Source organism: Heterodontus francisci, unplaced genomic scaffold (assembly GCF_036365525.1).
Source record: "Heterodontus francisci isolate sHetFra1 unplaced genomic scaffold, sHetFra1.hap1 HAP1_SCAFFOLD_102, whole genome shotgun sequence".
Taxonomy (NCBI): domain Eukaryota; kingdom Metazoa; phylum Chordata; class Chondrichthyes; order Heterodontiformes; family Heterodontidae; genus Heterodontus; species Heterodontus francisci.
In genome coordinates this window covers 4,843,876-4,861,790 of record NW_027140380.1, presented here as the reverse complement: position 1 = coordinate 4,861,790, position 17,915 = coordinate 4,843,876, and positions in this window count along the sequence as shown.

Genomic DNA, 17,915 nt, shown 5'->3' with positions numbered 1-17,915 from the left:
GGAGGAGCGAGTAGCCAAGGTACGACAAAAGTTGGGTATGTGGGGGCAGCGATCTCTCTCCATTGTGGGAAAGAACCTGGTCATCAGGTGCGAGGCGCTCACGTTGTTGCTCTACATGGCGCAGGTCTGGCCCATACCCCACTCCTGCGCTGTGGCAGTCACCCGAGCCATTTTCTGCTTCATCTGGGGATCTAAAATGGACCGGGTCCGGAGGGACACGATGTTCAAATCTCTGGACAAGGGCGGGAAAAATGTACCCAACGTGGCTCTCATCCTGATGACCACCTTTGTGTGTGGCTGCATCAAGCTGTGTGTAGATCCCCAGGACGCAAACTCCAAGTGTCACTACGTGCTGAGGTTCTACCTGTCCCTGGAGTTGTGAAGGATGGGCTTGGCCACATTGCCGCGGAACGCTCCATGCAGTTGGACCGTGCCATACCACCTATCCTTCGTGGAGCAGTTTCTGCGGGAAAACACCTTTGACCACCGGTCCATCAGGCAGTGGTCTGCACGGAATGTCCTCAAGGCCCTACGGGAAAAGGAGACGGTGGATCCTGTCGGATGGTTCCCTGAGCAGACTGTCAAAGTCATTTGGCGGAATGCCTCATCACCAGAACTTTCAAACAAGCACCAAGACGGAGCTTGGCTGGTGGTGAGAAGGGCCCTCCGCCCTCCCCATCAGATCCTTCATGCACACCCGACGTCTCGCCCCCTCCGCACAGTGCCGCCGCGGTGGCTGTGTTGGGGAAGAGACGGTCGCCCACCTCCTCCTGGAATGGGTTTTCGCAAAGCAGGTGTGGAAAGAGATGCAGTGGTTTTTGTCGAGGTTCATCCCAAGCAGCTCTGTAACACAGGAGTCTGTGCTCAACGGGCTGTTCCCAGGGACGCACACCGAGACAAGCATCAACTGCTGCTGGAGGACTATCAATTCGGTGAAAGACGCCCTTTGGTCTGCCCGAAACCTGCTGGTCTTCCAGCGCAAAGAGTTGTCCACCACCGAATGTTGCGGACTGGCACATTCCAAGGTCCAGGACTACGTGCTGAGGGACGCACTAAAGCTTGGGGCAGCCGCAGCAAAGGCTCAATGGGCAAAGACCACAATGTAAGGTCCCCCCCACCAAGCTGAACTGAGGCGCTGGATCCATGGGAAACCCCTCGAACTGTATCGTTAATATTTTAATTTGCTGTAAATGTAAAACTGTAATTGGCATGACAATTGTGAAACGGAAGGGTTCTGAAGAAACACATGACAGTATTGAAGGAAACTGATCTCCCTTGCAATGTTTGTATTTTTTGGTGCTGTTTGGAAACTGTTTGCAATGTAATTTTTACAGATTTTTATGAATAAAGTATATTTTGGAAATAAAAAAAAAATATTCCTCAGAATTTCGAAGAGTGAGAGGTAATCTTACTGGCACCTAAAAATCTTAAGGGATTTAACAGGGTAAATGCTGGGAGGATGTTTCCTCTGGCTGGGGAATCTTGAACTAGGGATCACAGTCTCAGTATAAATGGCTCAATCATTTAGGACTGAGAAGAGGAGAATATTTTTTCACTCAAAGCATTGTGAATCTTTGGAATTCTCGACGCACAGTGGTTAGCACCGCGGCCTCACAGCTCCAGTGACCTCGGTTCCGTTCAGGGTATTGCCTGTGCAGAGTTTGCAAGTTCTCTCTGTGACCGCGTGGGTTTCCGCCGGGTGCTCCAGTTTCCTCCCACAGCCAAAGACTTGCAGGTTGATGGGTAAATTGGCCATTGTAATTTGCCCCTAGTGTAGATAGGTGGTAGGAGAATGGTGGGAATGTGGTAGGGAATATGGGATGAATGTAATATTAGTATAAATGGGTGATTGTTGGTCGGCACAGACTCGGTGGGCTGAAGGGCCTGTTTCAGTGCTGTATCTCTCTATGACTCTAGAGCTGTGGATGCTCAATCATTGGGTATATCCAAGAGAGAGATTGATAGGTTTTTGGATACTAAGGGAATCAAGGGATCTGTGCTAGTGTGGTAAGATGGAGTTGATGTAGGAGATTAGCTGTGATCTTATTGAATGGCAGAGCTATTTCGATGGGCCGAATGGCCCACTCCTATTTTTTATGTAAAGTTCCATTCCTCTCAGGGAATATTTTATTTTCAAAAAGAGAAATACTGCACACTGGAAATCTGAATAATAACAGAAGATTCTGGAAACACTCAGCAGTTCCAGCAGTATCTGTGGAGAGAGGAAGGTAGGAGCAATGTTTCAGATCCATAGAAGGGTCACAGAACTGGACCACTATCCCGAGCTTCTCTTCTCCACAGTTGTTTCCGGACTGGCTGAGTGTTTTCAGTATTTTAGGCTTTTTCTTTCTGTATTTCATCCATTTCCCATTTGACTATTTGCTGTGAAACTTTCAGCGTTGTGCTCAATTCTTTGTGTCGTTGTGTTTTCTTTATTTGAAGTAATGTAAATAGTATCCTGAAATGAATTTGCCAAATGATTGGGCAAATTGTTACAACCAGTTTTTGAGCAAGTTCTTCACATACACAGTGAAGGATTCCTTCACATTTGTGAAGACCATACAGGACTTGCATATCGATAGCAATGCCGTGTCCATGTGTCATTTGACATTGCTAGCCGATTCACCAATGTACCACTTCAGGAAGCCATAGATATTTGCACTGCAGTGCTATATCATGGCGATCTAGACCCGTCACCATTGTGTGAATCAGTATTCATTGAACTTATGAACTCGGCAACTTGCACAGTTGAGTTCAGTTTTATTGACACCATGTATCGCTGGTGTTGCCATGGGATCCCCTCGAGGCACAGCTCTCACAAACATCTTTGTTGGATTCCATGACAAACCTGTTTTTAAGGGAATGACACCTAACCTCCGACCTCTTGCATATTTCCAATATGGAGATGATACGTTTGCTATATTTGAATCCACAGCTGCATGAAATAATTTCCTTGCACGTCTTCATGGGCTCCATCCTACACTCAAATTCACCTTTGGAATGGAGCAGTCAAATGAGTTCCCTTTCCTTGATGTACTACTTGAGAAATCTGCTAAGGGGTTTTCTACCACGGTCTATTGCAAACCTACCTTCCCAGGTCAATGCACGCGTTGGGATTCTTACAGTTCCATGAGCTATAAGATTGGCCTTATCGGCAACCAATCACTGACCGACGTTGGCTCCTGGTCCAGCAACAACTCAACCTCAAAATCCTCTGACCTGCTGAGTGGTTCCAGCATTTCTTGTTTTTATTTCAAAATACTCATCCTTGTTTCTAAATCCTTATGTGTTCTCACCTGTCCCAACGTCCTTCCTCCCTCCGTAACCACCTCCCTCCCTCCCTCCATAACCACCTCCCTCCCTCCGTAACCACCTCCCTCCCTCCCTCCGTAACCACGGAGTCTTATCGAAAACCTCATAAATAGGGCTGAGCCATTTGCTCACCATGCAAGCTTGATGCTGAAATAGGGCAAATCAAAGACATCGTGCATTACAATGGCTACACTGATCAGATCATTTATATCTGTATATCACACAAACGTATAAACGGGCTGGAGGACGTCATTTTGAGCCCTGAAAAGTGCCCAGTCTCCTCAAATTACCCTGGAAAGGTAATATATCCCCAGTATTTGAGTAACAGGTGAAGCTCGCTGTTTCCTGCTGTTGCTATGCAGGAGCAACAAGTGTGCTCTTCGCCACTAACAGGATGCTGCTGTCAAGCAAAAGAGACGTCCTGCCTATCACACAAATAAGTAACGTGATATATGAATTTCAATACCAGTGTGATGCTAGGTTTCGAGACCGTACATCCCAAAACTGGCGGATTGTATCAAATAACATGTCCCTTCCGCTGTTCGCAATGGGCCCTACCCAACCAACCCGTGCTTGCAAAACTCAAAACACAGTATCCAACATGAGATGTGATTCCACAATAGGACAACATTTGCTAAACAATTCTCAGTGTGCTAAGAATTACACTGACAACTGATTTAAGACTGTCAGTTGGGCTCGCAGTGTGGTGCATTGGTGTGTACTGTAAGCTACATATATTAATACACAGGGCCCTGTTCTTTGCAAGCAGAAAGAACATGCACACATATTGTGCCAGTTTCAGCTAAACAAAATAAGTGACAGCCATTCACTGGCTCATTCCACAGGGCAATGCCTTGACCAATCAGAGTCAAGCTGCCTGGTTTAAATTTCAAACAAAGCTGGGCAGTTATCTGTCAGTTACCATAAACTGGTGCATTCTGAATGGCAATGCCTCGACCAATCAGAGTTCACTTGCCAACCAATCAGCACTCTCTTCTCATACAGAAGAAAGTTGTTGTTTTCCTTTAAATTGGTATTCTTGTGGATTGCCCTGCTGAGTGCAAGACTAAAACAACTGGATACCAACGTTTGGACAACATGTCACTATTTTCACGAAATGATTACTTTTATTTTCAATATAAAAATATAAAGCAATATGAGTGTAACATTTACAGACAAATTCTATTACCTCACATTGCCTGATTCTTTCACACTGACAGACTATGTGAAGTACTGTCCCGATTTTGCAGTTCTCACTTCCAGTTAGCAAATGTCAGCAATCTGTGATACAGTGCAGTTTACAGACCAGACCATCAATCACAACATGCAATAATTGTTCAGCTTATGTTGGACTGGTGGGATTTAGAAATACTAGGAATTGAGATGAGCTGTTATTGTATTTAATTATTTGTTTCATGGGATGTGGACGTCGCCAGCCAGGCCAGCATTTATAGTCCATCCCTAATTGCCCATGAGAAGGTGGTGGTGAGCTTCCTTCTTGAACCACTGCAGTCCATGTGGGGTAGGTACACCCACAGTGCTATTAGGAAGGGAGTTCCAGGATTTTGACCCAGCGACAGTGAAGGAATGGCGATTTAGTTCCAAGTCAGGATGATGTGTAGCTTGGAGGAGAACTTTCAGGTGGTGGTGTTCCGATGCATCTGCTGTCCTTCTCCTTCTAGGCAGTAGAGGATGTAGGTTTGGAAGGTGCTGCCTGAGTAGCCTTGGTGCATTGTTGCAGTGCATCTTGTAGATGGTACACACTGCTGCCACTGTTCGTCAGTGGTGAAGGGAGTGAATGTTGTGGACGTGGTGCCAATCAAGCGTGTTGCTTTGTCCTGGATGGTGTCGAGCTTCTTGAATGTTGTTGGAGCTGCACCCATCCAGGCAAGTGGATAGTATTCCATCACACTCCAGACTTGTGCCTTGTAAATGGTGGACAGGCTTGGGGAGTCAGGAGGTGAGTTACTCACCGCATGCTTCGTACCTTCTGACCAGCTCATGTAGTCACAATATTTATAAGGCTACTCCAGTTCAGTTTCTGGTCAATGGGAACTCCCAGGAAGTTGATAGTGGGGGATTCAGCGATCGTAATGCCGCTGAATGTCAATGGGAGATCGTTAGATTCTCTCTTGTTCGAGATGGTCATTGCCTGGCACTTGTGTGGCGCGAATGTTACTTGCCACTTATCAGCCCAAGCCTGGATATTGTCCAGGTCTTGCTGCATTTCTACATGGACCTCTTCAGTATCTGAGGAGTCGCGAATGGTGCTAAATTTTGCATACATCAGTGAACATCCCCACTTCTGACCTTATGATTAAAGGAAGGTCACTGATGAAGTAGTGAAGAAGGTTGGGCCGAGGATACTACCCTGAGGAACCCCAGCAGTAATGTCCTGGAGCTGAGATGATTGACCTCCAACAATCACAACCATTTTCCTTTGTGCTAGGTACGATTCCAACCAGTGGAGAGTTTTCCTCTTGATTCCCATTGACTCCAGTTTTGCTCTGGCTCCTTGATGCCATACTCAGTCAAATGCTACCTTGATGTCAAGGGCAGACACTCTCACCGCACCTCTTGAGTTCAGCTCTTTTGTCCTTGTTCGAACCAAGGCTGTAATGACGTCAGGAGCTGAATGGCCCTGGCGGAACCCAACTGAGCGTCACTGAACAGGTTATTGCAAAGCAAGTGCCCCGTCGATGACATCTTCCATCACTATACTGATGATTGAGAGTAGACTGATGAGGCAGTAATTGGCTGGGTTGGATTTGTCCTGCTATTTGTGTACAGGACATACCTGGGCAATTTTCCACATTGCCGGGTAGATGCCAGTATTGTACCTGTACTGGAACAGCTTGGCTAGGGGCGCGGCAAGTTCTGGAGCATATGTCTTCAGTACAATTGCCGGAATATTGTCAGGGCCCGTAGCCTTTGCTGTATCCAGTGCCTTCAGTCGTTTCTTGATATCACGTTGAGTGAATCGAATTGGCTGAAGACTGGCATCTGTGATGCTGGGGACTTGAGAAGGAGGCCGAGATGGATCATCAACCCAGCACTTCTGGCTGCAGATTGTTTCAAATTCTTCATCCTTATCTTTTGCACTGATGTGCTGGGCTCCCCCATCATTGAGGTTGGGGATATTTGTGGAGCCACCTCCTCCTGTTGGTTGTTTAATTGTCCACCACCATTCATCATTGGATGTGGCAGGGTGTAGATCTGATCCGTTGGTTGTGGGATCACTTAGCCCTGTCTATTACATGCTGCTTCTGCTGTTTGGCATGAAAGTGGTCCTGGGCTGTAGCTTCATCAGGCTGACGCCTCATTTCAAGGTATGCCTGGTGCTGCTCCTGGCATGCCCTCCTGCACTCTTCATTGAATTAGGGTTGATCCCCCAGCTTGTTGGTAATGTTAGAGTGGGGGAATATGCCGGGCCATGAGGTGACAGATTGTGGTTGAGTACAATTCTGCCGCTGCTAATGGTCCACAGCACCTCATGGATGCCCAGCTACGCATTGCTAGATCTGTTCAAAATCTATCCCATTTAGCACAGTGGTAGTGGCACACAACACAATGCAGGGTATCCTCACTGTGAAGACGGGACATCATCTCCACAAGGACTGTGCAGTGGTCACTCCGACCAAAACTGTCATGGACTGATGCATCTGCGGCAGGCAGTTGGGTGAGGATGAGGTCAAGTATGTTTTTCTCTCTTGTTAGTTCCCTCACCACCTACTGCAGACCCAATCGAGCAGCTATGTCCATTGGGACTCGGCCAGCATGGTCAGTAGTGGTGCTACCGAGCCACTCATGGTGATGGACATAGAAATCCCCCAGCCAGACTACATTCTGTGCCCTTGCCACCCTCACTGCTCCCTCCAAGTGGTGTTCATCAGTCTCTCGCTGTCTCTTGCTGGTTTGCTCAGTACCTTTCTCTGTCTGTTCCTTTCTGAGTCCTGATAAACTCAATTGCTGGTTTTCTATGTGTCTTTCTCTGCCTGTTCATTTCTGGATCCTGATAATATCTTCCTGGTTTTCTGTGTGTCTTTCTCTGCCTGTCTACAATCCTGTTTTTGCAAAAACATTGGGGAAATGAACATATTTCACTAACGGGCAGCTAAAATTTAAAACAGCAGTTAGCAGAGTGGCGCAGCGGAAGCGTGCTGGGCCCATCACCCAAAAGTCGATGAATCGAAACCTTTCTCTGTTATTTATGTTTGGTAATAACACAAACAGTTCACTTTCAAAACATCAAGTATTTACCCATCATAACAAGATGCTTCCAAAGGCACTCTATTGCAATCAGCTTCTTCCTTCTAGTGAACACATCAATCATCAACCAAATCACTTTTGCTCACACGAACACAAACTGCAAACACGGACCAGCCGAGTCTCTCCCACTTTGTCAACCCATTCCTGCAGAGCCTCCTCTCCACCACCCGATGGTGATGTTGGCCACAATAAAACCAGGACAAATGGTCACAGTGAGGAGACGGTCAGTAACAGAAAATAAAACAATAACAGGGAAAACCTTTACACAACAACAGGCTACATCTTTACACAACAGAAAACATATTTACACACCAGGAAATACCTTTCGACAACAGGGAGAATACAATCATACAAATGCCTTGTTTCTCCATCTCAGTCTCGTTGTCTCTCTCTCTGTCCCTCACTTTTGCTTCCTCACAGTCTATTCTTGGTTTTATGTGTGTTTTTCTCTCTGTCCCGTTGTCGATGGTGTTACTCAGCGTCCTTGTAACATTGTGTAGCCTGGCTGAGCCTCCCAACACCTGTGTTGCTGTAATAAAAACAGAAAATGCTGGAAATGCTCAGGAGGTCTGGCAGCATCTGTGCAGAGAGAAACAGTTAACAGTTCAGGTCTGTTTCCTTAGCTCACATTAACTTTGTTTCTTTCTCCACAGATGCTGCCAGACCTGCTGATTATTTCAAGCATTTTCTGTTTATATTTCAGATTTCCAGCATCCGCAGTATTTTGCTTTTGTACGTGTGTTGCTATGTCTGGGACTGATTCAGTGCAATGCCATTGCTTTATAAACAGCGTTAAAACAAACATTTATCTCGTTAACACACATCGCTAATACACAGCTGGATATAAACAGCAGCCTGCAGCAGAGGGTGCAGTGGAAGTTTATTAACACAAATAATTCACCAGCACTATATTTACTGCTATCCACAATGACACCACACTTCATCTTAACACGTTTTACTCTTTATTTACATCAACTTCTTCCTTCCAGTAAACACTTCAATTTGGAACACAGCTTCCAAATCACCTTTATTCACAAACCCGAACACACACCAGCCCAGACTTTCCCCTTTCTGTTAACCCATTCCTGCATCACTGCCTCTCCACCAACAGTTGTTGCTAGAATCATACAATCAGAGAATGGCTACAGCACAGAAGGAGGCCATTCGGCCTGTCGAACCCGTGCTGGCTCTCTGTTAGAGCAACTCCCCTCATTTCACTCCCCAGTCAGTTCAATTTTGGAGGTGGGAAAACTTCTCGAAAGAATAATTCGGGACAAAATTAATAGTCCCATGGACAAATGTGGGTTAATTCAAGAAAGCCAGCCTGGATTTCTTGAGGGAAAATCATGTTTAACTGTCCTGCTGGAGTTTTTTGATGAGGTAACAGAGAGGGTTGATGAGGGCAATGCTGTTGATGTGGTCTTCATGGACTTTCAAAATGTCTGGCAGCATCTGAAAGGTCACTCACCTGAAACGTTAACTTTGCTTCTCTCTGTGCAGATGCTGCCAGACCTGCTGAGTATTTCGAGTATTTCTTGTTTTCATTATGGCACAGAGTTCCCTTTTCAAACTTACAGAATTAACCACAATAATGTACTCTGAGATTCAAGTTAAATATCAGCCCAATATTTACACACATTATGAGTTTATAAGTTTCAGTATTAATTCCCATAGTGCATCCTGACATATACATTAGATATAACATAAGAACAGAAGAAATAGGAGCAGGAGTAGGCCATTCAGCCCTTCAAGCCTGCCCTGCCATTTAGTAAGATCATGGCTGATCTGCCCCAGACCTCAACTCCTCTTTCATGCCAGCTCTTCATAGCCCTCAACTCTCCAATATTTCAAAAATCTATTTACATCCTCTTTAAATACTTTCAGTGATTTAGCCTCCAATACTGTCTGGGGTAGAGAATTCCAGACATTCACTACCCTCTGAGAGAAGAAATTCCTTTGCATCTCAGTTTTAAATGAGTGTCCCCTTATTCTGTAACTATGTCGCCTAGTTTGAGATTCCCCCACTAGTGGAAACATTTTCTCAACATCTACCCTGTTAATAAAAAAAAGAAATGCTGGAAATACTCAGCAGGTCTGGCAGCATCTGTGAAGAGAGAAGCAGAGTTAATGTTTCATGTCAGAGACCCTTCTTCACCCTGTTAAGCCCCCTCAGAATCTTGTACGTTTCAAAAAGATCACCCCTCATTCTTCTAAACACGAATGAATAACCTGTTTAGCCGTTCTTGATAAGTCAACCCCTTCATCTCAGGAATCAGCTGAGTGAATCTCTTTTGAACTCCTCCAATGCCAGTACATCCTTTCTTAAGTCTAAATCCCAAGTGCGATATCAGATTGAGAGAATCTGAAAGATAGTATAACCTGAGATACAAACTGAGATTTCAGTTTAAAACTCACCCGGATTGTGAAAATAAAAGATACAATAGCAATTTAATTTGTATAGACTGTGCATTGGATCACATTCCAGCCCTCATACAGTATCAGACTGGAAGATACTGTAGCAATTCCATTAGTGCAGACTCATCCGTACATTACAGAGCAGGGAACATGTTTAAACAACCGGGAACACTTTTACACAAGACGGATCATATTTACACAACTGAGAAGATCTTCACCCAACAGGGGTGAATTTTACACAATAACAGAGAACATATTACACAGCAGGAAATATCTTTAAAAGAACACAGGTAACATCTTTATACAACAGAGAACACAATTACATAAACCATCAGTCTTTCGCTGTCTCTTGCTGGTTTGCTCAGTACCTTTCTCTGTCTGTTCCCTTCTGGGTCCTGATAATCTCTTCCTGGTTTTCTGTGTGTCTTTCTCTGTCTGTTCCTTTCTGGGTCCTGATAATCTCTTCCTGGTTTTCTGTGTGTCTTTCTCTGTCTGTTCCTTTCTGGGTCCGAATGATCTCTTCCTGCTTTTCTGTGTGTCTTTCTCTGTCTGTTCCTTTCTGGGTCCGAATGATCTCTTCCTGCTTTTCTGTGTGTCTTTCTCTGTCTGTTCCTTTCTGGGTCCGAATAATCTCTTCCTGCTTTTCTGTGTGTCTTTCTCTGTCTGTTCCTTTCTGGGTCCGAATGATCTCTTCCTGCTTTTCTGTGTGTCTTTCTCTGTCTGTTCCTTTCTGGGTCCGAATGATCTCTTCCTGCTTTTCTGTGTGTCTTTCTCTGTCTGTTCCTTTCTGGGTCCGAATGATCTCTTCCTGGTTTTCTGTGTGTCTTTCTCTGTCTGTTCCTTTCTGGGTCCGAATGATCTCTTCCTGCTTTTCTGTGTGTCTTTCTCTGTTTGTTCCTTTCTGGGTCCGAATGATCTCTTCTTGCTTTTCTGTGTGTCTTTCTCTGTCTGTTCCTTTCTGGGTCCGAATGATCTCTTCCTGCTTTTCTGTGTGTCTTTCTCTGTCTGTTCCTTTCTGGGTCCGAATGATCTCTTCCTGGTTTTCTGTGTGTCTTTCTCTGTCTGTTCCTTTCTGGATCCGAATGATCTCTTCCTGGTTTTCTGTGTGTCTTTCTCTGTCTGTTCCTTTCTGGGTTCGAATGATCTCTTCCTGCTTTTCTGTGTGTCTTTCTCTGTCTGTTCCTTTCTGGGTCCGAATGATCTCTTCCTGCTTTTCTGTGTGTCTTTCTCTGTCTGTTCCTTTCTGGGTCCGAATGATCTCTTCCTGCTTTTCTGTGTGTCTTTCTCTGTCTGTTCCTTTCTGGGTCCGAATGATCTCTGCCCGGTTTTCTGTGTGTCTTTCTCTGCCTGCCTCATTGTCGGTGCTGTTACTCTGTGTCCTTGTGTCATTGTGCAGTGAGGGTGAGTCCGTCAGCACGTGTGTTGCTGAGTCCGGGATTCTTGAGAAATCCGACTGCAATCCTATTTTTATAAAAACATTGGGGAAATGAACATATTTCACTAACGGGCAGCTAAACTTTAAACCAACAGTTAGCAGAGTGGCGCAGCGGAAGCGTGCTGGGCCCATAACCCAGAGGTCGATGCATCGAAACCATTCTCTGCTATTTATGATTGGTAGTAACACAAACAGTTCACTTTCAAAATATCAAGTATTCTACCCATAATAACAAGATGTGCTCGACTGCAATCAGCTTTTTCCTTCTAGTGAACACATCAATCAGTAACAAATCACTTTTGCTCACACGAACACAAGCTGCAAACACGGAACAGCCGAGTCTCTCCCACTTTGTCAACCCCTTCCTGCAGAGCCTCCTCTCCACCACCAGATGGTGATGTTGGCCACAATAAAACCAGGACAAATGGTCACAGTGAGGAGACGGTCAGTAACAGAAAATAAAACAATAACAGGGAAAACCTTTACACAACAACAGGGTGCATCTTTACACAACAGAAAACATATTTACACAACAGGAAATACCTTTAGACAACAGGGAGAATACAATCATACAAATGCCTTGTTTCTCCATCTCAGTTTCTTTGTCTGTCTCTCTCTCTCCGTCCCTCACTTTTATTTCCTCACAGTCTATTAGTTTTCTGTGTGTTTTTCTCTCTGTCCCGTTGTCGATGGTGTTACTCAGCGTCCTTGTAACATTGCGTAGCCAGGCTGAGCCTCCCAACACCTGTGTTATAGAACATAGAACAGTACAGCACAGTACAGGCCCTTCGGCCCACGATGTTGTGCCGAACCTTTAACCTACTCTAAGATCAAAACTACCGACATACCCTTCATTCTACTATCATCCATGTACCTATCCAAAAGATGCTTAAATGTCCCGAATGTATCTGCTTCTACTACCACCACTGGCAGTGCATTCCACGCACCCACCACTCTCTGTGTAAAGAACCTACCTCTGACATCTCCCCGAAACCTTCCTCCATCACCTTAAAATTATGCCCCCTGGTGATAGCCCTTTCCACCCTGGGAAAAAGTCTATGACTATCCATTCTATCTATGCCTCTCATCATCTTGTACCCCTCTATCAAGTCACCTCTCATCCTTCTTCGTTCCAATGGGAAAAGCCCTAGCACCCTCAATCTTTCTTCGTAAGACATACCCTCCAGTCCAGGCAGCATCCTGATAAATCTCCTCTGCACCCTCTCTAAAGCTTCCACATCCTTCCTATAATGAGACGACCAGAACTGAACACAATATTCCAAGTGTGGTTGAACCAGGGCTTTATAGAGCTGCAGCATAACCTCACGGCTCTTAAACTCAATCCCCCTGTTAATGAACGCCAACACACCATATGCCTTCTTAACAACCCTATCAACTTGGGTGGCAACTTTGAGCGATCTATGGACATGGGCCCCAAGATCCCTCTGTTCCTCCACACTACCAAGAATCCTGTCTTTCAGCCTGCATTCTGCATTCAAATTCGACCTTCCAAAATGAATCACTTCACACTTTTCCAGGTTGAACTCCATCTGCCACTTCTCAGCCCAGCTCTGCATCCTGTCAATGTCCCGTTGCAACCTACAACAGCCTTCCACACTATCCACAACTCCAGCAACCTTCGTGTCATCGGCAAACCTGCTAACCCAGACTTCCACTTCCTCATCCAAGTCATTTATAAAAATCACAAAGAGCAGAGGTCCCAGAACAGATCCCTGTGGAACACCACTGGTCACCGAGCTCCAGGCTGAATACTTTCCATCTACTACCACCCTCTGTCTTCTATGGGCCAGCCAATTCTGTATCCAGACAGCCAACTTTCCCTGTATCCCATGCCTCCTTACTTTCTGAATGAGCCTACCATGGGGAACCTTATCAAACGCCTTGCTGAAATCCATATACACCACATCCACTGCTCTTCCTTCATCAATGTGTTTTGTCACATCTTCAAAGAATTCAATAAGGCTTGTGAGGCATGACCTGCCCCTCACAAAGCCATGCTGACTGTCTCTAATCAAACTATGCTTTTCCAACTAATCATAAATCCTGTCACTCAGAATCCTCTCCAATAATTTGCCCACTACCTACGTAAGACTGACTGGTCTGTAATTCCCAGGGTTATCCCTATTCCCTTTCTTGAACAAGGGAATAACATTTGCCACCCTCCCATCATCTGGTACTACTCCAGTGGACAGTGAGGACGCAAAGATCATCGCCAAAGGCGCGGCAATCTCTTCCCTCGCTTCCCTTAATATCCTTGGGTATATCCCGTCTGGCCCCAGGGACTTATCTGTCCTCATGTCTTTCAAAATTTCCAGCACATCCTCCCTCTTAACTTCAACCTGTTTGAGCATATCAGCCTGTTTCACGCTGTCCTCACAAACGACCAGGTCCCTCTCACTAGTGAATACTGAAGCAAAGTATTCATTTAGGACCTCCCCTACCTCCTCCGACTCCAGGCACAAGTTCCCTCCACTATCCCTGATTGGCCCTACCCTCACTCTGGCCATCCTCTTGTTCCTTACAGATGTGTAGAACGCATTGGGATTTTCCTTAATCCTACCCGCCAATACTTTTTCATGTCCCCTTCTAGCTCTCCTAAGTCCATTCTTCAGTTCCTTCCTGGCTACCTTGTAACCCTCTAGAGCCCTGTCTGATCCTTGCTTCCTCAACCTTAAGTAAGCTTCCTTCTTCCTCTTGACGAGCTGTTCCACATTTCTTGTCATCCAAGGTTCCTTCACCCTACCATCCCTTCCTTGCCTCATCGGGACAAACCTATCCAGCAGTCGCAGCAAGTGCTCCCTAAACAACCTCCACATTTCTGTCGTGCATTTCCCTGAGAACATCTGTTCCCAATTTATGCACCCCAGTTCCTGCCAAATAGCATTGTAATTACCCCTCCCCCAATTAAATATTTTCCCATCCCGTCCGCTCCTGTCCCTCTCCATGACGATAGTAAAGGTCAGGGAGTTGCGATCACTATCACCGAAATGCTCTCCCACCGAGAGATCTGCCACCTGGCCTGGTTCGTTGCCAAGCACCAAATCCAACATAGCCTCCCCTCTAGTCGGCTTATCTACATATTGAGTCAGGAAACCTTCCTGGACACACCTGACAAAAACTGTTCCATCCAAACTATTTGCACTAAGGAGGTTCCAATCAATATTAGGGAAGTTGAAGTCACCCATGACAATAACCCTGTTACTTCTGCACCTTTCCAAAATCTGCCTCCCAATCTGTTCCTCGTGTCTCTGTTGCTATTGAGGGGTCTATAGAAAACTCCCAATAAAGTGACTGCTCCTTTCCTGTTTCTGACTTCCACCCATAATGACTCAGTAGACAAACCCTCCTCGATGACCTCCCTTTCTGCAGCTGTGATACTATCCCTGATTAACAATGCCACTCCCCCACTTCTTTTACCTCCCTCCCTATTCCTTTTGAAACATCTAAACCCCGGAACATCCAACATCCATACCTGCCCCTGTGATATCCAAGTGTCCGTAATGGACACAACATCCTAGCTCGAAGTACTGATCCATGCTCTAAGTTCATCAACCTTATTCCTGACACTTCTTGCATTAAAATAGACACACTTCAACCCATCATACTGGCTGAAACTTTGCCCTGTCAACTGTCTAACCTTTCTGACAGACTCTCTGCACTCTGTATCTGCCTGTTCAACAGCTACCCCATCCACTTATCCATAGCTCCGGTTCCCATCCCCCTGCCAAACTAGTTTAAACCCTCCCGAAGAGCTCTAGCAAACCTCCCGCCCAGGATATTGCTGCCCCTCCAGTTCAGATGCAACCCGTTCTTCTTGTACAGGTCCCACCTTCCCCAGAAGGTATCCCAATGATCCACATAACTGAAGCCCTCCCTCCTACACCAGCTCTGTAGCCACGTGTTCAGCTGCACTCGCTCTCCGTTTCTAGCCTCATAAGCACGTGGCACCGGTATCAATCCTGAGGTTACTACTCTGCTCGTCTTGCCTTTTACCTTCCAACCGAACTCCTATATTTGCTTTTCAGGTCCTCATCCCTTTTCTGAGCTATGTCATTGGTACCGATATGTCCCATGACTTCTGGCTGCTCCCCCTCCCCCTTAAGAATCCTGTAGACTCGATCCGAGATATCCCTAACCCTGGCACCCGGGAGGCAACATACCATCCGGGAGTCTCGTTCGCGACCACAGAATCTCCTGTCTGTTCCTCTAACCATTGAATCTCCTATCACTATCGCTCTCCTATTCTCCACCCTTCCCTTCTGAGCCGCAGAGCCAGACTCAGTGCCAGAGACCTGGCCACTGTGGCTTTCCCCTGGTAGGTCCCCCCACCCCGCCAACCAAAGGGGATCCCTGCACTGTGCGCCTATTCCCTTTCCCTCCCCTGACTGTCACCCAGCTACCTTTATCCTGTGATTTCGGTGTCAGTACTTCCCTGTAACTGCTCTTTATCATCCCCTCTGCCTCCCGCATGATCCGAAGTTCATCCAGCTCCTGCTCCAGTTCCCTAACGCGGTCTCTGAGGAGCTGGAGTTGGGTGCACTTCTCACAGGTGAAGTCAGCAGGGACACAAGTGGTGACCCTTACCTCCCACATCCTGCAAGAGGAGCATGCAACTGCCCTAGTTTCCATCCCCTCTGCTCTAAATTGACAACAGAGAATAAAAAAATATAAAGGAAAACCTTACCTTACCAAACCCTCCACACAAGAGTCCTTTTTTTTGGTTGGAGGAGGAGGATGGCATGGAGGAGGAGGATGGGTGGGAGACACTACACGTGTAGTGTTTCGGGTTTAGCCACTGCCCGAATATATAAGTTCACTTACCCAGAAGTCCTCGTGTCCGCGTCCGCCTAATCGCCAGGTAAGTACTTTATAGTGAAACTTACCTTCCCGGCTGCCCCCTGGCTCGCACTATCACCGCTACTGCTGATCAAAGGTGTTGCTGTAATAAAAACAGAAAATGCTGGAAATGCTCAGTAGGTCTGGCAGCATCTGTGCAGAGAGAAACAGTTCACAGTTCAGGTCTGTTTCCTTAGCTCACATTAACTTTGTTTCTTTCTCCACAGATGCTGCCAGACCTGCTGACTATTTCAAGCATTTTCTGTTTATGTTTCAGATTTCCAGCATCCGCAGTATTTTGCTTTTGTACGTGTGTTGCTATGTCTGGGACTGTTTGAGTGCAATGCTATTGCTTTATAAACAGCGTTGAAACAAACGTTTATCTAGTTAACACACAGCACTAATGCACAGCTGGATATAAACAGCAGCCTGCAGCAGAGGGTGCAGTGGAAGTTTATTAACACAAATAATTCACCAACACGATATTTACTGCTGCCCACAATCACACCACGCTCACTCCCCAGTCAGTTCAATTTCGGTGGTGGGAAAACTTCTCGAAAGAATAATTCGGGACAAAATTAATAGTCCCATGGACAAATGTGGGTTAATTCAGGAAAGACAGCATGGATTTCTTAAGGGAAAATCATGTTTAACTGTCCTGCTGGAGATTTTTGATGAGGTAACAGAGAGGGATGATGAGGGCAATGCTGTTGATGTGGTGGACATGGACTTTCAAAAGGTCTGACAGCATCTGAATGGTCACTGACCTGAAATGTTAACTCTGTTTCTCTCTCTCCAGATGCAGCCAGCCCTGCTGAGTATTTCCAGCACTTTCTGTTTATATTTCAGATTTCTAGCATCTGCAGTATTTTGCTTTTATTGACTTTCAAAAGGAGTTTGATACAATGCAACACAACAGACTTGTGAGCAAAGTTATAACCCATGGAATAAAAGGGACAGTAGTGACATGGACATGGAATTGGCTGAGTGACAGGAAACAAAGAGTAGTGATCAATGGATGTTCTTCGGGCTCGAGGAATGTTTGTAGTGGAGTTCCCCAGGAGTCAGTGTTGGGACCCTTGCCTTTCCTGATATATATTAATGACCCAGACATTGGTGTACAGGGCAGAATTTAAAAATTTATGGATGATACGAAAATTGGAAGCATTGTGAACTGTAAGGATGATAGTGTGGAACTTCAAAAGGACATAGACAAGTTGGTGGAATGGGAGGACAGATGACAGGTGATGTTCAATGCAGAGAAATGTGAATTGATTCATTTTGGTAGGAAGAACATGGAGTGACAATATAGAATAAAGGGTACAATTCTAAAGGGGGTGCAGGAGCAGTGGGACTGGGGTTATATGTCATTGGTTGAGAGAGTGGTTAATAAAGCATACAGTATCCTCGGCTTTAGTGATAGAGGCATAGAGTACAAGAACAAGGAGGTCATGTTGAACTTGTATAAGACACTAGCCTCAGCTGAAGTATTGCGTCCAGTTCTGGGTGCCGCACTTTAGGAAAGATGTGAAGGCATTGGAGAGATTATGGAAAAGATTCATGAGAATGGTTCCAGGGATGAGGAATTTCAGTTATGAAGATGGATTGGAGAAGTTAGGATTGTTTT